The sequence below is a fragment of the Ovis aries genome, chromosome 5 (genome assembly GCF_016772045.2).
Source record: "Ovis aries strain OAR_USU_Benz2616 breed Rambouillet chromosome 5, ARS-UI_Ramb_v3.0, whole genome shotgun sequence".
Lineage (NCBI taxonomy): Eukaryota > Metazoa > Chordata > Mammalia > Artiodactyla > Bovidae > Ovis > Ovis aries.
In genome coordinates this window covers 93,000,296-93,020,981 of record NC_056058.1, presented here as the reverse complement: position 1 = coordinate 93,020,981, position 20,686 = coordinate 93,000,296, and the positions used below count along the sequence as shown (strand labels likewise).

General features: G+C 40.5%; 1 long non-coding RNA gene across 2 annotated transcripts in view; it reads right to left on the bottom strand.

Annotated features, from left to right (window-relative positions):
• Positions 1 to 20,686, bottom strand: part of LOC114115026 (uncharacterized) — a 245,082-nt gene that overhangs the window by 142,373 nt on the left and 82,023 nt on the right. For both annotated transcript variants that reach the window (XR_003589533.3, XR_009600741.1), the window contains exon 2: positions 8,925 to 8,989. This is a non-coding gene — a long non-coding RNA (uncharacterized LOC114115026). The remainder of the gene's footprint in view (positions 1 to 8,924; positions 8,990 to 20,686) is intronic.

Here is a 20,686-nt window from a genome sequence, read left to right as displayed (position 1 = left end):
TAAATTAGTACAACCTCTTTTGGAGAGCAATTTGGCAGTATTTATCAAACATTTAAATGTACATACTTTCCCTTCCAACTAATCCATTTCCGGGCACCTAGCCTAGAGACATATCCACGCATACCTACACAAGGAGATATTATTATGTCTTTGGTTTTATTTTTCTCTCAAAGAACTTATTACTTTCTCAAATTCTTTGTTTGCAGACTATCTTCATACTTAGAAGGTAAAGCTCTGTGGGAAGAGGCTCTTCAGTCTTGTTCGCCAGTGAGAAGGGCTAGGCTTGTCAACAGGGCCCAAGTTATGGTCACACTTGTTGCCCACAATGTCATTCTGCTGGATACATACAATTCTTTGGTTTCTGATGCCCTTTCTCCATCAATCCATTCATGTTTCTCTTTCTTTTATTTATTTTAGATAATGTATAAACACTCATACACCATCTAACGCATTGATACTAACAACAGCTAATATCTATTTATGTGCTCTCCCCACACCATCCCCTGTGTGTCCTCCACCCTCACCACTTCATGAGTAAACACTATCCTGAGCTTTGTGTTTATTTATTCCTTTGCTTGTTTTTAAATGTTACAAAAGTAGCATTGTACTATAAATAGTTTGGGGGCATTTTCTTTTTTCACCAACATTTTGTGATAGATCTGTCTGAGTGTCGTGTCTATCTGCACTTTCTTTGATGGCAAGTAAATATTCCATTGTGAGGATTAATCATAATGTATTTATCTATTCTCCTATAGTCGGCATTTTCGTGTTTCCATTTTGGGCTGCCGAGAACAGTGGTACTACGCACACTCTTCCTCATATTTTATAGCACCAAGTCGACTTTTGGCAGGAAATCTGACTGCCATCACACTAACCCCATCACCCACAAGAATCACTGATGGGCTCCCCTTTTAAGGTTTAATTTCTCTCCCCACTCCCTTCTGCAAACAGACCAGTTCGAGGGAGGGAACTCACGAAAGGGGCAAGCACTCCTTTTAAAAGACAGCTCTTGGCAGCAAACACTTATTGCTATAACTGGCCCCTTCTAGAACTATTCTGTTACCTCCAACCTCAGGCTGGCTGCTTACTTTGCCCACCTGCCAGAATTTTAAAGATATTTTTATTTGAAAGATAAATTCCTGAACAGTTTGATTTCAATACTTTATTCCTATTATTTTAAAAAGTCAACTGCAGCAAACAGAGTTTAAGCTACTGATATTAACTCCAATACATAACCTTAGTGTTTAGCACTAATATTTGACACCGAGTGCTCCAAAAATGCACAGATGGACTCCTTGATGGGTAAACACACACAGACACACACAGTAGCCTGAGTGAAAAATCCATTTTATGTAGATACATGTAGATACATGTAGCCCATTTTATTTCCTCTCACTAAGATATGACATAAAAGATTTAAAGCAATGTAGGAAAAGAAAGAATAACCTATGCATTGTCTTGTAATGATTTTTTTTTTTTAATTTAGAATATGGCCCAAGCTGTTTGTAATGCCTGTATAAATGCCTGTTTTGGTCTCATCAGTATTTTACAATCTTTTCTGGTGATACCATTGTCCAAAGACCTCAAATTACAGCAATCATTTCTTTTTAATTCAGTTTTTTAAAGTTGCTACCTCCACTCAGGAAAGAGAAAAACAGAACCACCAGCTAGGGACCATCTGACTAAAACCAGCCATGAAGATAACCACAGCCCCCTCCCCCGCCCCACCCCCATCCTATACCCTTCTGTTCAGTTTACAGGTGTTAACTGTTTAGGGTTTGCGTTTTGCTAAAACCACGGCCTCAGATTCCTAAACACACAGTCCCCAGTCCTCACCACACTCCACCATGGTCCACATTCTCTGGATCCAGGCGCATCCGTCCACCTTGGCTCCCAGTCAACTCTCACATTCACTCAGCCTTGCCCTCCCATCCCTGCTCAGCCCCTTTGTTTCTGAAACCGCTTTCCTCAAGGCTGCAATGAGGCCCTTCGGCAGAGGACAGCCAGCCTGCAGGAACTGCAGTACTACTCAACGGTGCCTTCTGGAGCCCTACAGAGCCAGGAGCAATGTTAAGCCTCAGTTGCTCAGTTCCATCTGACTATTTGAGACCCCAAGGAACTGTAGCCTGCCAGGCTCCTCAGTCCATGGGATTCTCCTGGCAAAAATACTGGACTGGGTTGCCATTTCCTATTCCAAGGGATCTTTCCAATCCAGGGATTGAACCAAATCTCCTGCATCTCCTGTATTGCAGGCAAATTCTTTACCACTGAGCAACCAACTGCTCATGGCCCCACAAACAGCTCAGTAGAACCAAGATCCTACCCTTTTTTGCCCTGTGGCCAATGCCATTCTCTTCACAGAGACTATTGAGATCGTCAGCGTGAACTTCCTCAACATCTCACACCTCTACATCCCACGCTTTTATTTATTTTTATCTGTATCCGGCCATGCCAGCTCTCCTCTCATTCCGGAGGAAGTGATCTCCCTTTTCTGGTTTCTGGCTAATTCCTTCACCTGTGCCGGCAAAGTCCACCCCTCCCACATAGTGCATAATCACCCCTTTTCTTTCTCTCCCTAGTTTGGCTATTTCCCCGCACACCCCAGTGTTCATCCTTAAAACCAACAAACAAAACTCTACCATCCCTATTTTTCTCTTTCCCCTCACAAAAAGAACAGAGGACGATTCCAGCCCATATTCACTTCTCACCTCCTGTCTGCTCTTTCACAGACTGCAATCTGGACTCCACCCCCAACACTCTACTCAAGGGGCTCTGGCAAAACTGGAACACCACCCTCGCACTCCACCCTAAGCTGCTAAATCAAAATTTTTCTTTTTTTCCTTGCCATGAAAACCTTAGCTGACTTATTTGTGTCAGTTGGCAGTATTAACCACTGCCTTCCTCCTGAAATTCTCTTCTCTTTTGACTTCTAATTATTGCTCCTCCCCTTCATCTCTCTGACATTTTACCTTTTCTCATCCCCCCTATTTTCTGTCTCCTGTTCTGCTGCTGTCCTCTTAAAATGCTCCTCTCCCCATGACCCTAAACTTGGCCTTCTACTCATCACTCTGAGCATATTTTCCTTAGCAAGTTCCACCTCCTTAATATCCATTCCGAAGCCCCACCTCCTCATAGAGGAACAGACCCACATAGCCAACTGTCTTCAGGGCATCTCAAGTGTGAACCAAGGCTCACACCGAGCTCTTCATCCCCCTCATTCCCAACCTACCCCCACCAAAACCAGTAACCTGGCCCTCCTGACTTCTCTTTCAAAGAGACTGGAATCACCATTTGCCTAATTCTACCCAAGTGGGATCCCTGGGAAGTATGATGGCAGTTCCCCATCATCCATTCAATCAGTCCCTGAGGCTTATACAATCAACCTACCTAACACCATTGTCATATCGCCTCCCCTCTCCATTCCCATTGCTTCTGCCTTAATTCAGCCTCTTTTCATCATTAAAATAAGAACTATGTTTACAGAGAATACTAGATACTGAGAACTTAACATACATAATATGCAAAATGGAAAATAAGGTACAGATGTACTGTTACTGATATTTTTACAGATGAAAAAAACAGACCCAGAGAAGAGAACCAGCCAGCCAGGCTCACACAGTGAAGAAGACGCAGAGGCAGGGTCCATCCAAATGCAAGTCTTCCCAGCTCCAGAGTCCACAGCCTCTGCTCTACTTTAGCAACCTCCTGTTGCGATGGCTTTCTAACAGGCTTCCTTCTATCTTGTCTCACATTCCAAGTCTAATCCAGTCTCTATAGCAGACAAAAATCAGCTCTCCTTTTTTAAAAATCATTTTTCTTGTGAAAATAACACCTAATCAGAAAAAGTTCATAAAATAAGGACAGCTTAAATTATTATAAAGTCATCTTTCTAAAATGCAAATCTAATCTTACTCCTGACATTTTCCTAACCTTTTCAAAGTCTCCCCACTGCCCTTCGGGTAAAGTCAAACCTCAGTAAAGTGCAGAGGGTCTTCTGGGATGCCACCTCAGCCTGCACTTCTGGCTCATCTCCTGCCACATGCCCCACCCTAGGCTCCCACTGTACAGACCGTATCTCCACGCTCTGGGCTTTGAGCTGACCTGGCTCCCAACTGAGAATCCAGGGTCGGTTCTTCTCCACACCTTGCTTTACCTCTCCATTGGATATTTTCTTTGCTTTTGGGAAATCACGTCTTACTGCTCTTTTCAGAAGATACTGTGTCTAAAGAAAAAAGGACTCTTGGTAACACTGCATGGTCAAAGCAGCAGAGCTCATGAGAGAGTCCACTGTTCACATGGATCACCAGTGAAGTCCTAACATACTTAGAACATGTCTACTCCATCCAGGAAAAAAGAAAGTAGAAATTTGAGGCAACTGCTCTTGGTCACTGATGGTGAGTTAGAGAAAGGACTCCACTTTGACTAAAGACTGCACCTCAGTAATTTTCACCCACAGCCCCTCAGCATCCCAAAACTCAGATCAAAGAGGTTAGTAATGCTGATTATTGTTATCGCCACTATCTTATTTTTTTATATATAATTTTAAAATCTTTAATTCTTACATGCGTTCCCAAACACGAACCCCCCTCCTGCAACCCATCTAGCCATACAGGTAGAACCTACAGACATATCCTTGACATTTCCCTTTCTGCCCGCCTCAGTCTATCACAATGCACTATTTTGCTTCCTAAACTGTTTCAACAGAGAAGGCAATGGCACCCCACTCCAGTACTCTTCCCTGGAAAATCCCATGGACAGAGGAGCCTGGTAGGCTGCAGTCCATGGGGTCGCTAAGAGTCAGGCACGACTGAGTGACTTCCTTTTCACTTTTCACTTTCATGCACTGGAGAAGGAAATGGCAACCCACTCCATATTCTTGCCTGGAGAATCCCAGGGACAGGAGGAGCCTAGTGGGCTGCTGTCTATGGGGCCGCACAGAGTTGAACCGACTGAAGCGACTTAGCAGCAGCAGCAGCAGCAACAGCAAACTGTTTCAAAACTGTCCACACCCAATGATGCCAGTCATCTCCAGCATCACTTTCCTCATGCAAGCTACCCTGGAGTTCTGGGAGAGCCTCTTAGAATACTCTCTGGCCTCTTCTCATGCATTCTCCATTTTGGAATTAGTTAACTTTACCAAACACAAATATGATCACATCACCACTCCACCTCCATCCCTGCATGATTAAAACTTTTTAATGTCTTGTCTTTCCTTATATGACAAACTAAAAGTTCTTTAATATTTCCAACCTGTAGAACAAGCTTTGGCACACAGTAGTTACTCAATACATTTTAATTAAATGAATGAATGAACATAACCTCCATCTATACTCTCCCTTTCTCTAATTAAGAATTCTAGAATTGACTTTCAGTTCTGTTCCCTCTAATCACTAGGGTTTCCCCTCCATTTTTCACTCTCTTCCTTTCCTTCATCTCCAGGTTAAAATTCCTACCCTCTCCCTTCAGATCAGAAGGTAACCATCATGTCTCCAGAGCAGCCTTCCCTAGCCAACCTGACTAGTCCAGAGTCCTCTGCACAGGCTTTCACTGCGTCATGAGCTTCCTCTGCGCAGTACGCGTCACACTTGCAGTTGTATATGTGCTGGTGTAACTAACGTCTGCAGCCCTACTAGCCCTTAGCACTATGAAGGCAGCCCTGTGTCTGTTTTCCCTCACCAATGTACCCCAGGCACTTAGCACAGCGTTTGATATTCAGGAGACATTCAATAAATAGAGAACAGATTAATAAATGTATCATAAATGAACATGCAGAGTCCCCACCCCATTACAATTAGATTTTAATATAGCTATGAAGTCTAGAAGCTCATATGAGAGTCAAATCACAGAAGATGAGTCTCTTCCTACCCTTTTTTCTTTGAAAGTCCTTGAAAAAGTCAAAACTTCAACTTCTGAACTCCCAGGATGCAATGTTTTTACATATTATTTCATCTGAATAGTTACAGGACAATTGTCCTTTTTAAAAGATACTCTTCTGGGTTTTGAGATCCCCAAAATAAAGAGGGAGGCAGAATTTGCAATAATTTGCCTGATTAAAAATCTCTCTAACCTAAAGCAATATCTTTCATATTACCAGTAGAAGTGTAAACTTTTTTCTGGACAAAAAATAACCTATTTAAGTTTAAATACAAATAATGAGGCTTGATCCTTCTTGGGGTTTACTGGTGTGCATGTAGTATATTTGTTTTGAAGAAATCACAATGTTTTAGGCATCAATTCATGTAGTTTTTCAATATACCTGACATTTCCAGGAAAAAATTAAGCCATTAAATCATATAGTTTTGAGAAGGTTAATGTTAATGTGTTTGTAGAAACTATGTCTTATTACTCTTTTGGTAAGATGCTTTGTCATAAGGAAAAAGAGGTATTTTGCACATTGCAGGCCAAAGGCAGTATCGTCCATTATAAATACTGCCGTCTGTATGGGAATGAATCATCAGAAATAGAAAAGTCTTAACACATTGAGGGCATATCTCTCTTCTCTGAAGTAGAGGCTTGGTGCCAGCATTTTAATTTTTGGATAATTTATGGTGATGTGGAGATGGAATATAGAGTTCTTTCTGGTTAAAACTACAACAAGCTACACCTCTGCCCCACAACTCAGGTGTAGAATTGAGTTAATAATACTCATGATACTCTGGTCTAATAGATTGGTGCCATGTCCCCCCCCCACCCCTTGTATCTCTATTTCTTTTGGTCAAGATTCCTTCGGCCACTCCTCTCCCAAAGGTACACTCTAATATGTTTACTATGTAAATGATTGGCTATGTGTCTCCTTATAAATACAAACATTGGCCCAAAAGGAACCACAGTCTGGTATCTGCTGGCTCTGACTTTATCTCTTCCTCTCCCCTATCTCATTCCGCTTTAGCCACTCTGGCCTCCTAGCCAGTTCTTGAGCTTACTATGCGCACCTCAGGGCATCCGTTCTTGCTGTTTTTTTTCTGCCCAACACTCTCGTTGCTCACAGGTCGATCTGACTCACTCATTTCCTTCATGTCTTCGTCCAAACATCGCTTTGTTTTTGACAAGCATGAAGTCTAGAGGGGAGAAATATTTCCCTAGCCCTCCTATTTTAAATAGCAATTCCTGCTTATCAACTTCCGCCTCTGTGTTTTGCTTTTACTCAGTGGCAGTTATTGCCACCCGAGAAGAGCTGACTCATCTGAAAAGACCTCATTTGATGCTGGGAAAGATTGAAAGCAGGAGGAGAAGGGGACAACAGAGGATGAGATGGTTGGATGGCATCACCGACTCAATGGACATGAGTTTGAGTAAGCTCCAGGAGGTGGTGATGGACAGGGAGGCCTGGTGTGCTGCAGTCCATGGGGTCACAAAGAGTTGGACACAACTGAGCGACTGAACTGAACTGAACTGAACTGAGATATTTTTGTACATATCTTTGATTTTGGCTCTCTCCTTCACTAGCATGAGTGGCAGTAGGGCATCCTGGTTAAAAGCTAGACTGTAGAGACAGGGTTACGAGGCCTGCATTCTCACTCTACCACTTACAGTGCGGTCTTCAGTAGGCAGCCCTGTGTCTCAATTTCCTAAACTCTAAAATGGGGATGATAATAGTATCTATTTCATATGCTTACAATCCGACCTGGAACACAATCTACACTATTTAAGTATTACTTGCTGCTGCTATTATTACATTTATTTTTATTATTAGAATTAAGCTTCACGAAGTCAGGGACTGAGTGTTCTTTGTATCCCCATTTACTCATTCAATAAATGCTATTTTGCATGCATGTAGTTTTTTTACAGAAAACGTTTTAAGTATAACATGCGTATATTAACAGAAAATGAACATCATAAATATACAGTTCAGTGAATTTTCACAATAAAATCCATGAAACTACCATCCCTATTAAGAAATGAAATATGAGCACTTCACCAGAAGTCCATCCCAATAACTCTGACCTTCCCCAAAAGGTAACCACTGTCTTGACTCCTATCATTATAGGTTAATTGTGTCTATTTAAAAAATCTATGTAAATAGAATCATATAGTTAGTACCCTATTGTAACAGACTTCTTTCATTAGTTGCAGCATGGAGCAGTCATTTATTCATTCTCATGAGTGTACAGTATTCCAGGGAATACTACATTCAGTTAGTCTTCTAGCATGGAACTACACGGTCATTTATTTACCCATTCTTCTAGCTGATGGACACTTGGGTGACTGGTTTCTAGTTTGGGACTATTATAAATGGTGTCGCTATAAAAACTCTCAGACATGTCTGGAGCACATAGGCATGCATGTATATATACCTAGAAGATGAATTTTTTGGGAAGTAAGGCATGCTTTTGTTTAGCTTTAATAGATTCTGTCCAAAAGTTTTCCCAAATGGTTGTACCACCTTACAGTCATAGCAGCAGGTCAAAGCTCCAGTGTTCATGTATTTTTAAGCAACATAAATAACTCTATTATTCAATAGATTGTGTTCTTAATAGATTGTGTTCTCTTTCTCACTGTTTCCATGAATACTATGTTTTTAAGACCTACATATGTTGCTACTCACTTATTCCCTCTAACTACTGCATAATAATTTAATGTTATATATATCTTCATAATTGAATCATTTTTTCTGATTATTTGAAATGGTGCTTGTCAGTGTAGAAGGCTTTTGTTTGCTTGCTCAGTACCCATTCCTCTCTTCTTTCATCCTGACAACTAACTGTACTCATCCACATGGACAAGTGCTCCAACCCCAGTCCCCAGAGGTGACTCTTAGGTCACCCAAACAAATCTGGTCCTTTTATTTCCCTGTGACCCTGTTCGGGTCAATGAGACTTGAAGAGAAGTCTGTGAAGGCTGGAACAGTGGAAAGGTGCTTCTTCTGACAAGCTTTCTTACTAATGTCTTCCAAGACACACAAGGAAGAGGCCCTCTTTTCTTACCTGGACAGTTGTGTGAGATTGTCTTAGCCAGAACGGCTGCAGCCATCTCCTGACCATGGAGGGAGCTGGATGAAAGATGAAAAAAACGGAGTCAATCATTATAGCACTAAGCCAGGAGCCACCCTGCCTCCAGACCTGTAGGATAAGAAAACTATTTTAATTAGATTTTCTTACTTACAAGCAAAATGGTCCTGTTACAATTAAAACATTAGCATTGGCTACTGTTCTTTAAAAGCTATTTTATATTAAAGTGGATTCATAGAACACTGGATTCCCCAGTGACTCAGTCAGTAAAGACTCTGCCTGCAATGTGGGAGACCCAGGCTCAATCCCTGAGTTGGGAATATTCCTTTGAGGAGGAACTGGAAACCCACTCCAGTATTGTTGCCTGGAGAATTCCATGGATGGAGAAGTCTGGTGGGCTACAGTCCATGGGGTCGCAAAGAGTCAGATACAATTGAGCGATTAAGCATAGCACAGCACAGCAAGGAGATTCTGGTGAGGAAGATAAAACTCACTGGCTGCCTTAAGCCACAGTTGCTGGCTCAACCTTTAGCACCAGAGTGAGGCTTCAGCCACATGAACTGAAATTAAATGTAGAGAGGTAGGTCCTCAGAAGAAAATCAGTGAAACAAATGTCAGTGCCAATGAACCACACCGCCTGTTTTTCACAACTTTTATAGAATGAAGATCATGGCATCCGGTCCCATCACTTCATTGGAAATAGATGCGGAAACAGTGGAAGCAGTCCCAGACTTTATTTTGAGGGGGTCCAAAATCACTGCAGATGGTGATTGCAGCCATGAAATTAAAAGACACTTACTCCTTGGAAGAAAATTTATGACCAACCTAGATAGTATATTCAAAAGCAGAGACATTACTTTGCTGACTAAGGTCCGTCTAGTCAAGGCTATGGTTTTTCCTGTGGTCATGTATGGATGTGAGAGTTGGACTGTGAAGGCTGGGGGCCAAAGAATTGATGCTTTTGAACTGTGGTGTTGGAGAAGACTCTTGAGAGTCCCTTGGACTGCAAGGAGATCCAACCAGTCCTTTCTGAAGGAGATCAACACTGGGATTTCTTTGGAAGGAATGATGCTAAAGCTGAAGCTCCAGTACTTTGGCCACCTCATGCGAAGAGTTGATTCATTGGAAAAGACTCTGATGCTGGGAGGGATTGGGGGCAGGAGGAGAAGGGGACAACAGAGGATGAGATGGCTGGATGGCATCACGGACTCGATGGATGTGAGTCTGAGTGAACTCCGGGAGATGGTGATGGACAGGGAGGCCTGGCGTGCTGCAATTCATGGGGTCGCAAAGAGTCGGACATGACTGAGCGACTGAACTGAACTGAACTGATAGTTCTCTCCTTCAAATCTGGGGCCTCCAGCTAGCTTTTTTAAAAACATACCTTTGTATATTGTCACCCTGCTTATTTAACTTATATGCAGAGCATGTCATGTGAAATGCTGGACTGGATGAATCACAAGCAGGAGTCAATTGCCATGAAAAATATCAACAACCTTAGACAGGCAGATGTTAGCACTCTAATGGCAGAAAATGAAGAGGGATTAAAGAGCTTCTTGATGAGGGTGAGAGAGGAGAATAGAAAAGCTGGCTTAAAATTCAACATTCAAAAAACTAAGTTCACAGCATCCAGTCCCATCACTTCAAGGCAAAAAAAAAAGGGGAAAAGTAGAATTAACATATTTTATTTTCTTGGGCTCCAAAATCATTGCCAGTGGTGACTGTAGTCATGAAATTAAAAGACATTTGCTCCTTGGAAGAAAAGCTATGACAAACCTAGACAGCATGTTAAAAAGCACTGACATCACTTTGCTGATAAAGGTCTGAATAGTCAAAGCTATGATTTTTCCAGTAGTCATGTACAGATGTGAAACTTAGACCATAAGGAAGACAGAGAGCCAAAGAATTGATGTTTTCAAATTGTGGCACTGGAGAAGACTCTTAAGAGTCCCCTGGATTGCATGGAGATCAAACCAGTCAATCCTAAAGGAAATCAACCCTAAATATTCACTAGAAGGGCTGATACTGAAGCTGAAGCTCCAATACTTTGGCTACCTGATGCGAAGAGCTGACTCATTGGAAAAGATCCTGATGCTGGGAAAGATTAAGGGAAGAAGGAGAAAGGGGCAAAAGAGAGTGAGATAGTTGGATAGCATCACCGACTCAAAGGACATGAATTTTAACAAACTCTGGGAGATAGTGGAGGACAGAGGGGCTTGGTGTGCTATAGTCCATGCGGTTACAAAGAATTGGACATGACTTAGTGACTGAACAACAAAAACAAAAATTTTTAAGAAAAGTTTTAGATCTGTCGGAAAAATAAGGCCATAGTACACACAATTCTCACATTCCCCCTCCCTGAATTTCTCCTACTAATAATAACATCTTATATTTGCATGTTGTATTTGTTATAATAAATAAAAACTTATTAACACATTATTATTAACTAAAGTCCATAGTAGTTTATCCAGAGTTCCTTCAGTTAAGTTCAGTTCAGTTCAGTCGCTCAGTCGTGTCCGACTCTTTGTGACCCCATGGACTGCAGCATGCCAGGACTCCCTGTCCATCACCAACTCCTGGAGTTTACCCAAACTCATGTCCATTGAGTCAGTGATGCCATCCAACCACTCATCCTCTGTCGTCCCCTTTTCCTCCTGCCCTCAATCTTTCCCAGCATCAGGGTCTTTTCAAATGAGTCAGTTCTTCACACCAGATGGCCAAAATACCAGAGTTTCAGCTTCAACATCAGTCCTTCCAAAGAACACCCAGGACTGATCTCCTTTAGGGTGGACTGGTTAGATCTCCTTGCAGTCCAAGGGACTCTCAAGAGTCTTCTCCAACACCACAGTTCAAAAGCATCAATTCTTTGGCACTCAGCTTTCTTCATAGTCCAACTCTCACATCCATATGTGACTACTGGAAAAACCATAGCCTTGACTAGATGGACCTTTGTTGGTAAAGTAATGTCTCTGCTTTTTAATATGCTGTCTAGGTTGGTCATAACTTTCCTTCCAAGGAGGAAGCGTCTTTTAATTTCATGGCTGCAATCACCATCTGCAGTGATTTTGGAGCCCCCCAAAATAAAGTCAGCCACTGTTTCCACTGTTTCCCCATCTATTTCCCACGAAGTGATGGGACAGGATGCCATGATCTTGGTTTTCTGAATGTTGACCTTTAAGCCAGCCTTTTCACTCTCTTCTTTCACTTTCATCAAGAGGCTCTTTAGTTCCTCTTCACTTTCTGCCATAAGGGTGGTGTCATCTATATATCTGAGGTTATTGATATTTCTTCTGGCAATCTTGATTCCAGCTTGTGCTTCTTCCAGCCCAGCGTTTCTCATGATGTGCTCTGCAAAGAAGTTAAATAAGCAGGGTGACAATATACAGCCTTGACGTACTCGTTTTCCTATTTGGAACCAGTCTGTTGTTCCATGTCAAGTTCTAACTGTTGATTCCTGACCTGCATACAGGTTTCTCAAGAGGCAGGTCAGAGTTCCTTAGTTTCCATCTTTTTCTGCTCCAGGGTCTAATACAGAATACCGCATTACATTTACATGTCACTGTCTCCTTAGTTCATCTTGGTTGTAACAGTTTTTCAAAATTTGCTTTTGATGACCTTAACAGTTTTGGGGAATATATACTAAGTATTTTGCGGGATTTCCTTCTATTGAAACTTGTCTGATGTGTTTCTCATAATTAGACTGGGGTTATGGGTTTTTGGTGACACTAGAGGGAAAGAACCCGCCTGCCAATGCAGCAAACCTAAGAGACGCAGGTTCGATCCCTGGATCAAGAAGATCCCCTGGAGAAAGGAATGGCAACCCACTCCTTTATTCTTGCCTGAAGAATCCCATGGACAGAGGAGCCTGGTGGGCTACAGTCCATGGGGTCACACAGAGTCGGACACAACTGAATACTAACTTTCATTTTCATGGGTTTTGGACCAGCACAGTATCACAACATATCAAGAATAAATATTGTTAACATGACATCACTGTTGATACTGACCTTGATCATACGGCTGAGATACCCTTGCTTTACCCTGTTCTATTCTGTGCTATTTGGAAGGAAGTCAGAATGAACAAATTAGGGATTCATGCTTTCCCTTCTTCCAGTGAAATATCTACACACATACATTATCTGGAGTTCTTCAAGGGAGATTTGTCTCTTCTCTCACATGTATTTATTAATTTAATCATTTCTTTCTATCAGTATGGATGTCCTGGATCCCTATCTTATACTTTGGTGATAATCCAATATTATGTATTTGTTTTATTGCTCAAATCATTTTTGCTTTGGCTGTTGGGAGTTCTATTGGTTGGCACCTGTGTGTGACTTGCATTCTCAGTCACTCAGTTGTATTTGACTCTTTGCAACCCCATGGACTACAGCCCGCCAGGCTCCTCTGTCCATGGAAATTTAGGCAAGAATACTGGATGGGTTGCCATTTCCTCCACCAGGGGATCATTCCAACCCAAGGATCTAACCCACAGCTCCTGCACTGGCAGTCAGATTCTTTACCATTGCACCACTGAGGAAGCCCCTAGCTTTCTACTAATTGAATAAAACAAATGATGCCATATGACTTCCAAAGTTCTGTTATCAAAAGGTTTGTAGCTTCTGCAAGAGTCTCTTGAACCTTTACTCTGGGAGAAACAGCCACCATGTTAAACTTCTAACTGCAGTGAGACTGTAGTGCTGTGAGGAATCCCAAACTAGCCATATGAAGAAGTCATGTGTCAACAGAGAGATCCCACCTTCTAGCTCTTCCAGCCACCTAGCCATTCTAGCTAAGGAGCCAAATATGCGAACCAAGAGGCCATCCTAGATGTCTAACCCACTCGAGACTTCAGATTACTCCAGCTCTGCCACCATCCAAATGCAGCTATATGAGAGGCTCCAAGCAAGAATTCCAAGTTCAGCAGAGTCCAGGCAATCTACAGAATTGTCTGTGATAACAATGAACTGCTATTTTAAGTCACTAAATTTGGGGGCAGGGGGTGTGACGCAGTAAAAGATAACTGAAACAGATGCAACAATCTATCAGCTGCAATATTAACTCTCAAATTAGAACGAGTTTTAGTAAACAGCATATGGTAATGATTTTCTTGTTTTATCACTCAGAAGAAATCATTTATCTAGACATATGTGACAAAACTGTTAATGAATCTTTTTCTTCTCCAATAAAGTTATTTAACTTCTGGGGCTCTTGAGGTAACATTTTGATCAGAAACATTGCTCCATAGAAACAATGAGCTTTCTCAAAATAATAGTCTCAGTTCAAAACCAGCAGTATTTGTCTTGAATAACTGTTGCCTGCCTAACAATGAGTCATGGCAAAGTAGACTTTGGAGTAGAATTTTCAGGTGGCAGGATGTTTAAGAATTCAGAAACCAGAAGTGTTTCCTAGTGTCATGGTGGGAAATATATTTCTACATTTGAGACAATCTAAACTTCTAGTGGCACTTTTACGGAGATGTGGGGAACGCAGGTCTCCATCCTACCAGGGGTGGAAACTGTTGCCTTTCTACTTGAACTATAAATTTCTGGGAGTTACAGAAATGGTGGGGCTGAGGGAGATGAGGACACAGTGAGGAAAGAAGCCAAAATCACTTTCAGAAGAGGTAAGTGTCCAGATTAGATTACCAGATTCAAGAAAGCTGGGACACCTATTTTTTTTTTCCTTCAAGAGAAGATAATTTGGATTTCTATTTTATTCCCGGTTCCCCTCCTCTCTTTACTCTTATTTCCTACCTCTTGGTGAAAACAGTTTGCTCTCAGTTTATTTGCAAATATATTTAAGTTTCATTACTGTGTACTCATTTTATCTAAACCTGAAATAATTTGACTTGGCTTGGGTTTAAGTTTATCTTGAGATAATGAACAAAGTATTTGTCTAACAAATTAATAGAATAAACAAGGCTAAGAATAATTTATTTCAAATAGTTAAGGTCAGAATATTTGGGGGTCCTAAATATTAACTGTGTCTATAAATATACATTGCTAACCTGCAAGCTTCCCTGGTGGCTCAGTGGTAAAGAATCCGCCTGCCAATGTAGGAGACGCAGATTCAATTCCTGGGATAGGAAGATGCCCTGGAGAAGAAAATGGCAACCCACTCCAATATTGTTGCCTGGAGAATTCCATGGACAGAGGAGCCTGGCGTGATACAGTCCATGGGGTCACAAAAGAGTCAGAGACAACTTAGTGACCAAACCACAGTAACAACAACACACAGTAATTAAAGTTGCCGAAACATTGGGGAGGGAGCTGGGAGGGAGGTTCAGGATTGGGAACACGTGTACACACGTGGCGGATTCACGTTGATGTATGGCAAAACCAATACAATATTGTAAAGTAATTAGCCTCTAATAAAAATAAATAAATTTAAATTAAAAAAACAAATAAATAAAGTTGCCAAAACAATAAAAGGATACGTCTTTTTAAATATTCACCAAGAAGGGCCACTAGAGTCTAGAGAAAGAAGGTTCCCTAGACAGTGTATTAAAAAGCAAAGACATCATTTTGCCAACAAAGGTCCATCTAGTCAAGGTTACGATCTTTTCAGTAGTCATGTATGGATGTGTGAGTTTGACCATAAAGAAAGCTGGGCACCAAAGAATTGATGCTTTTGAACTGTGGTGTTAGAGAAGACTCTTGGGAGTCTCTTGGACAGCAAGGAGATCAAACCAATCAATCCTAAAGAAAATCAGTCCTGAATATTCATTGGAAGGACTGATGCTGAAGCTGAAGCTCCAATACTTTGGCCACGTGATGCAAAGAGCTGGCTACTTGGAAAAGATCCTGAGGCTGGGAAAGATTGAAAGTAGGAGGAGAAGGGGGTGACAGAGAATAAGAGAGTTGGATAACATCATCGATTCAATGGACATGAACTTGGGAAACCTCCGGGAGATGGTGAGGGACAGGGAGGCCTGACATACTACAGTCCATGAGGTCACAAAGAGTCAGACATGACTTGGCAACTAAACAACAGACTTTTTTACATGTGGCTTTTTATCTTGCCTTTTTCACTGAATTTAGACTTAGAGATCTTTTTATCTGTCATGCTAAACTAGGCATTTCATTCCCAGCCATGATAGGTACGAGTTAAGTGTACTTGCTAAGTCACTTCAGTTGTGTCTAACTCTTTGTGACCCTATAGAGGCCTCTTTGTGGCCTCCCAGGCTCCTCTGTCCATGGGATTCTACAGACAAGGATTCTAGAATCAGTTGCCATACCATCATCCAGGGGATCTTCCAGTCCCAGGGATCAAACTCATATCTGTTATTCTCTTGCATTAGTAGGCAGGTTCTTTACTACTAGTGCCACCTGAGAATCCCATCTGAGTTACAGTGAGAGTAATACTACCAAAGGCAGAGTGGGAAAGGAGACTTATTTTGCCCAATTTATCACATCAGAGCAGCTAAGTAGGGGTGGGGAGGTCATTACATAGTAAGATGTCTTAAACATCAGAAGTCATCATCCTACATATGAGTTGCAATTAACAAATTGCAAATACAGCAGCCACAGATTGTTAGCTGCCCCACTCCCCTTGTTTACATACACACACAGACACACACAGACATAGAAACACTAAATCAGTGACCATGCTAGAATTCCTAAATAAGAAAATTTCAACACTTCTCTTTAAGTGCCCAACCCCTCTATGCCAACTCTCCGCATTATACTTTCCAGAGGTGAATTTACCAGATGTAGTGTTTCCTAGATGGCAACCCATTCCAGTATTCTTATCCGGGAAATCCAACGGACAGAGAAGCCTGATGGCCTACACTCCAAGGGGTCACAAAAGAGTGAGACATGACTTAGCAACTAAAAAGAAGCAATTTCCTAGGCTCAAGAATGTTAGGAGTCTTGTGAAAACTTCGATCCCACCTCCATCCCTTGGATATTCTTATCTAGATTTGAATCTTTGCTTTTAGGGAAAAATGTTTTAAGATGCTAAATACATTTTCATGCCTATGTTGAAACAATAATCTAAGGGACGAGTCATTATAATTAGATTCTGAATATCTTATTAGGTGTTTTTTCTAATGGCTATTTTAAAGGAATCTTTCAGAGAAGAGTATCCCAAAGTTTTTCATGATGATAAATATATTAACAGTTAATACTTGTTTGGCACACTGGAGGAGGCCACTGTCAACCAGAAGCAACAGATCCAGGGGTTTTAGAAGGATGGCAAGATGAAAAGTGGCATTTCATAGTACAATGGTTGGGAAATTTTGCTTTAAAGTACCTTGGGGGGAAGGAGAAAAGAAAGTGGCATTTGTTTAGCTCTTGTATGTGTGGTGCTATATTTTAAGGCTTTATCTTGCTTACAATCTACTTAGAATAGACAAATGCGTATTATTTCCTCCATTTTAACGAAAAGCTAAGAGAGTCGGTTTTAGATCAAACCTCTTCCAAAGATTGAGTCAAAGACTAGAATTTGAACTGACATTTCTGGCTCCTATGTCCAAAATTTTTTAGCATTGCCTCAAATGGTAACCAATACATAGCTCAAAGATTAGGGAATGTTCAAGAAAAACTCAAATGACACAACCTCTCCTTGGATGTATTTTATCTTCAACTCTAGTTGCTGACACCAGAACACAATTCTCTTTGTAGTCACTAGTCTCCAAGCTGACCCCAGTGACCTTGCCTCTTGGCATTCATGCTCTGATATTCCTCCTCCAAAATTATATCAAGATTGGTCTGTATAAACAATAAAATACAGAAAACACACTGATAAGTAACTTCCAAGATACGTTAGGGAGAATCTAGCTCCCATGAGGTGAGGAGACTTGAGCAGTCTCATGGAGAGGCCTACATAGGTAGGGAGTGCCAACAGGCTTGGGAATGCACCATCTTGGAAGCAGTTCCTTCCGCACCAGTCAAGTCTTCAGATGACTGCAGTCCCAGCTGATCTCTTAACTGCAGCTTCATAAGCTACCCTGAGTAAGAGCCCCTCAGCAAATCTGCTCCCAGATTCCTGACTCACAGAAACTATAAGATAATAACAAATATATTGTTTTATGCCTCTAGTTGTTGTAGTAATTTGTTATACAACAATATGTAACTAGTACAGGTTTCTAACACATGGATTGAAGAACAAAACACAGTAGGCATTTGCCTCTATTACACTGATATATTCCACAGTCACTTGAGATAAGGAAATAAAAAGTAAGATTTTTTTTTCTGAAAATAAATAAATAAATGAAGTATTTTTAAAAGACTTTTGTTACACTTTCCAAACATTGTTAACTTTTTGTTTTGCTTTATCAAGGACTGGTATGGAAAACAGAACAAAAGCAGCGGAGCAAGGTCACTTCAACTAAATAGTGAGGGTACATATCTACATTTGATGTTTGAACCAGTATGACTGAAAAATAAAATAACCTACCAAGTGGGCAGGAGAAGTGGTTTTGTAAACCCATCTCAATGCTGTGCCAAACTGACATATGGCCTCTGATGACAAACTGTCTTCAGGCTAAAGCTGAAGCACATGTTTGCTCATTGGTTTATCAACTAGAAAACAAAGTAATTCTGTTAATTACCACCAGAAGACCCAGAGAGAGAAAAATAAGTGGAACTGAATTTTCCTCAGTCCAAGGTGGAGTTTTTTTTCTGTTTTTCTTTTCCTTTTTTTTTTTTTTTCGTCATGCTCTAGGAAAAGAAGCCTATAATTAGGTCTAAAGAAAGTTCGTTTAAATCTGTGATAATTTCTTAATCATACATATAAAAATATTTCCAAGAAAGGAATGAATACCTAAGGGAAATATAGCCAACAGGTCATAACATGATATTATAGGAATACCAACATTACCACAGCACGTTCATTCGGGCTCTCTTTTTGCCAAGTATATTTTTCATTATTTTTACCTACTACCCATCAAAGCAAAATGGTATAATAGGTTAATACTCCAACTCACAATTTCTAAACGAGAGAACTCAGATAGGCTAGATAAGTACAAAAGTGGTTTCTGTAAACATTGAGAACTAAACCTGGGTAATGTTATCTAGCACATGGGCACTTGTCTTTCATACGGCAAGTCCCAGAATGGGGGTGGGAGATGAAGAGGAGGAGAGGTGGTGAAGCAAACCACTGAAAAGTAACCTCTTCCTCCGTACCATCATCCCCAGGACTCTGGTATTCCTAAGATCTCTCCATCCTGCTCTAAATCTGTCAGGGGACTGCAGATACTGCTGCTTGCTGTACATCCTTATGACCTCAATCCAATCTGTCCACAAGGCCATCCCACCAATCATTAACCTAAACGAGGCTGACCCAGCACGGGCCTCCAGGTTACCGTTAACAGGCAGGTCCATTGCCTTCTATCAAGTCAACCTCAGCCCCATGAGAGAAGCAGTTTACCCAGGTCTCCCTCTAACATCTGCAGGACAGGAGCAGGAACACAAATGGAGAGCCATATTTAAAAGTTACAAATCAGGCTGACAAAATTGTTAGCTAAAATGTCTTAGCGTCCTACCTTGACATTCTCATACCAACAAAAATTTTTCCAAATATGTGCAGAAGCTTTGGGTTTTATGTGACTGAAAATCAGCAAAATTACAAAGACTACTAAAGGGAATAATTGCACCTGTCTGAGTAATATTTGGATGAGTAATAAAGACATCTATAATTTATAAAGTATACGTTTATTCTACAAAATACATTTTTCTTGCCTTTGGCTCAACAAAGTTATTAATTATGTTGTTAAATCAAGATTTTCAGGGAATTCCCTGATGGTCCAGTGGTTAGGACTTCACACTTCTATTGCTGAGGGACCAGGGTCAATCCCTGGTCTGGGAACTAAGATTTGGCTAGCTGTGTGGCACAGCTAAAAAAAAAAAAGAAACCTTTCACATAATTTGAATTCTGACAGCAAATGCCAAATAGATGACCTTTCTTGGAATGAAATTACTGCAGAGTTTTTTATTAATTTCCTTTGGAAAAAACTTAGCTCTGCTGAGATAGTAGCAAATGGAACTGTCAATAAAATTTTCAAAGCAACATTCAGTTCAGAAGTGAATATTCATGTCACATTTCAGACTCAAACACTATAAAGGGTTTGCATGTGATAAATTATCATCTCAAAAAATGTTATAAAGTATTTTAATTTCATCACATAGGTTGCTATCACAATGTGATTCTTCGGGATCTCTTAAGACAATATTCAGATTCATACAATAATTCTCAATTCTTCTGCTTTCACATTTTTTGATTTCAGAATATTATAAAAAATTTAAAACTGTAGTGCTCTTCATTTGTTCAAATCTTTCTTTGGTTTCTAATGGTCAGAAAATAGCCTTTATAGAAGTGAGTTTGATTATTTGTTTTTCTTTATGTGAATTTTCTCCTTTGGAGTCATATGAGCATTTTTATTTCATTTAAATTTTCCAAATTTTTTGGATTGTCATTTTTGCTACTTATTGCACATGTAGTTTCTTTCTATTTATAAAAACCACTTCTTTAAATTCTAAGGCTTTTTCAATCTTTTTAAAAGTAACCAAATTTAGATTTTTTCCCTAAGCTTTTGCTAATATTATTAATAGAAAATAAATATGTGACTAGACATACTCAAAATTAATTTCATTTTCTGCCAAAAACCACAATTTACTATTTGAGAAACTTTCTGTTATTTTACTTGACTGTCCTAAGACATTTTGAATCTTGTTTAAATCTAACCACTTTAGCAGCATTTGATCAGCACTCCCATTGTTTATCTGTGAGTATTTATT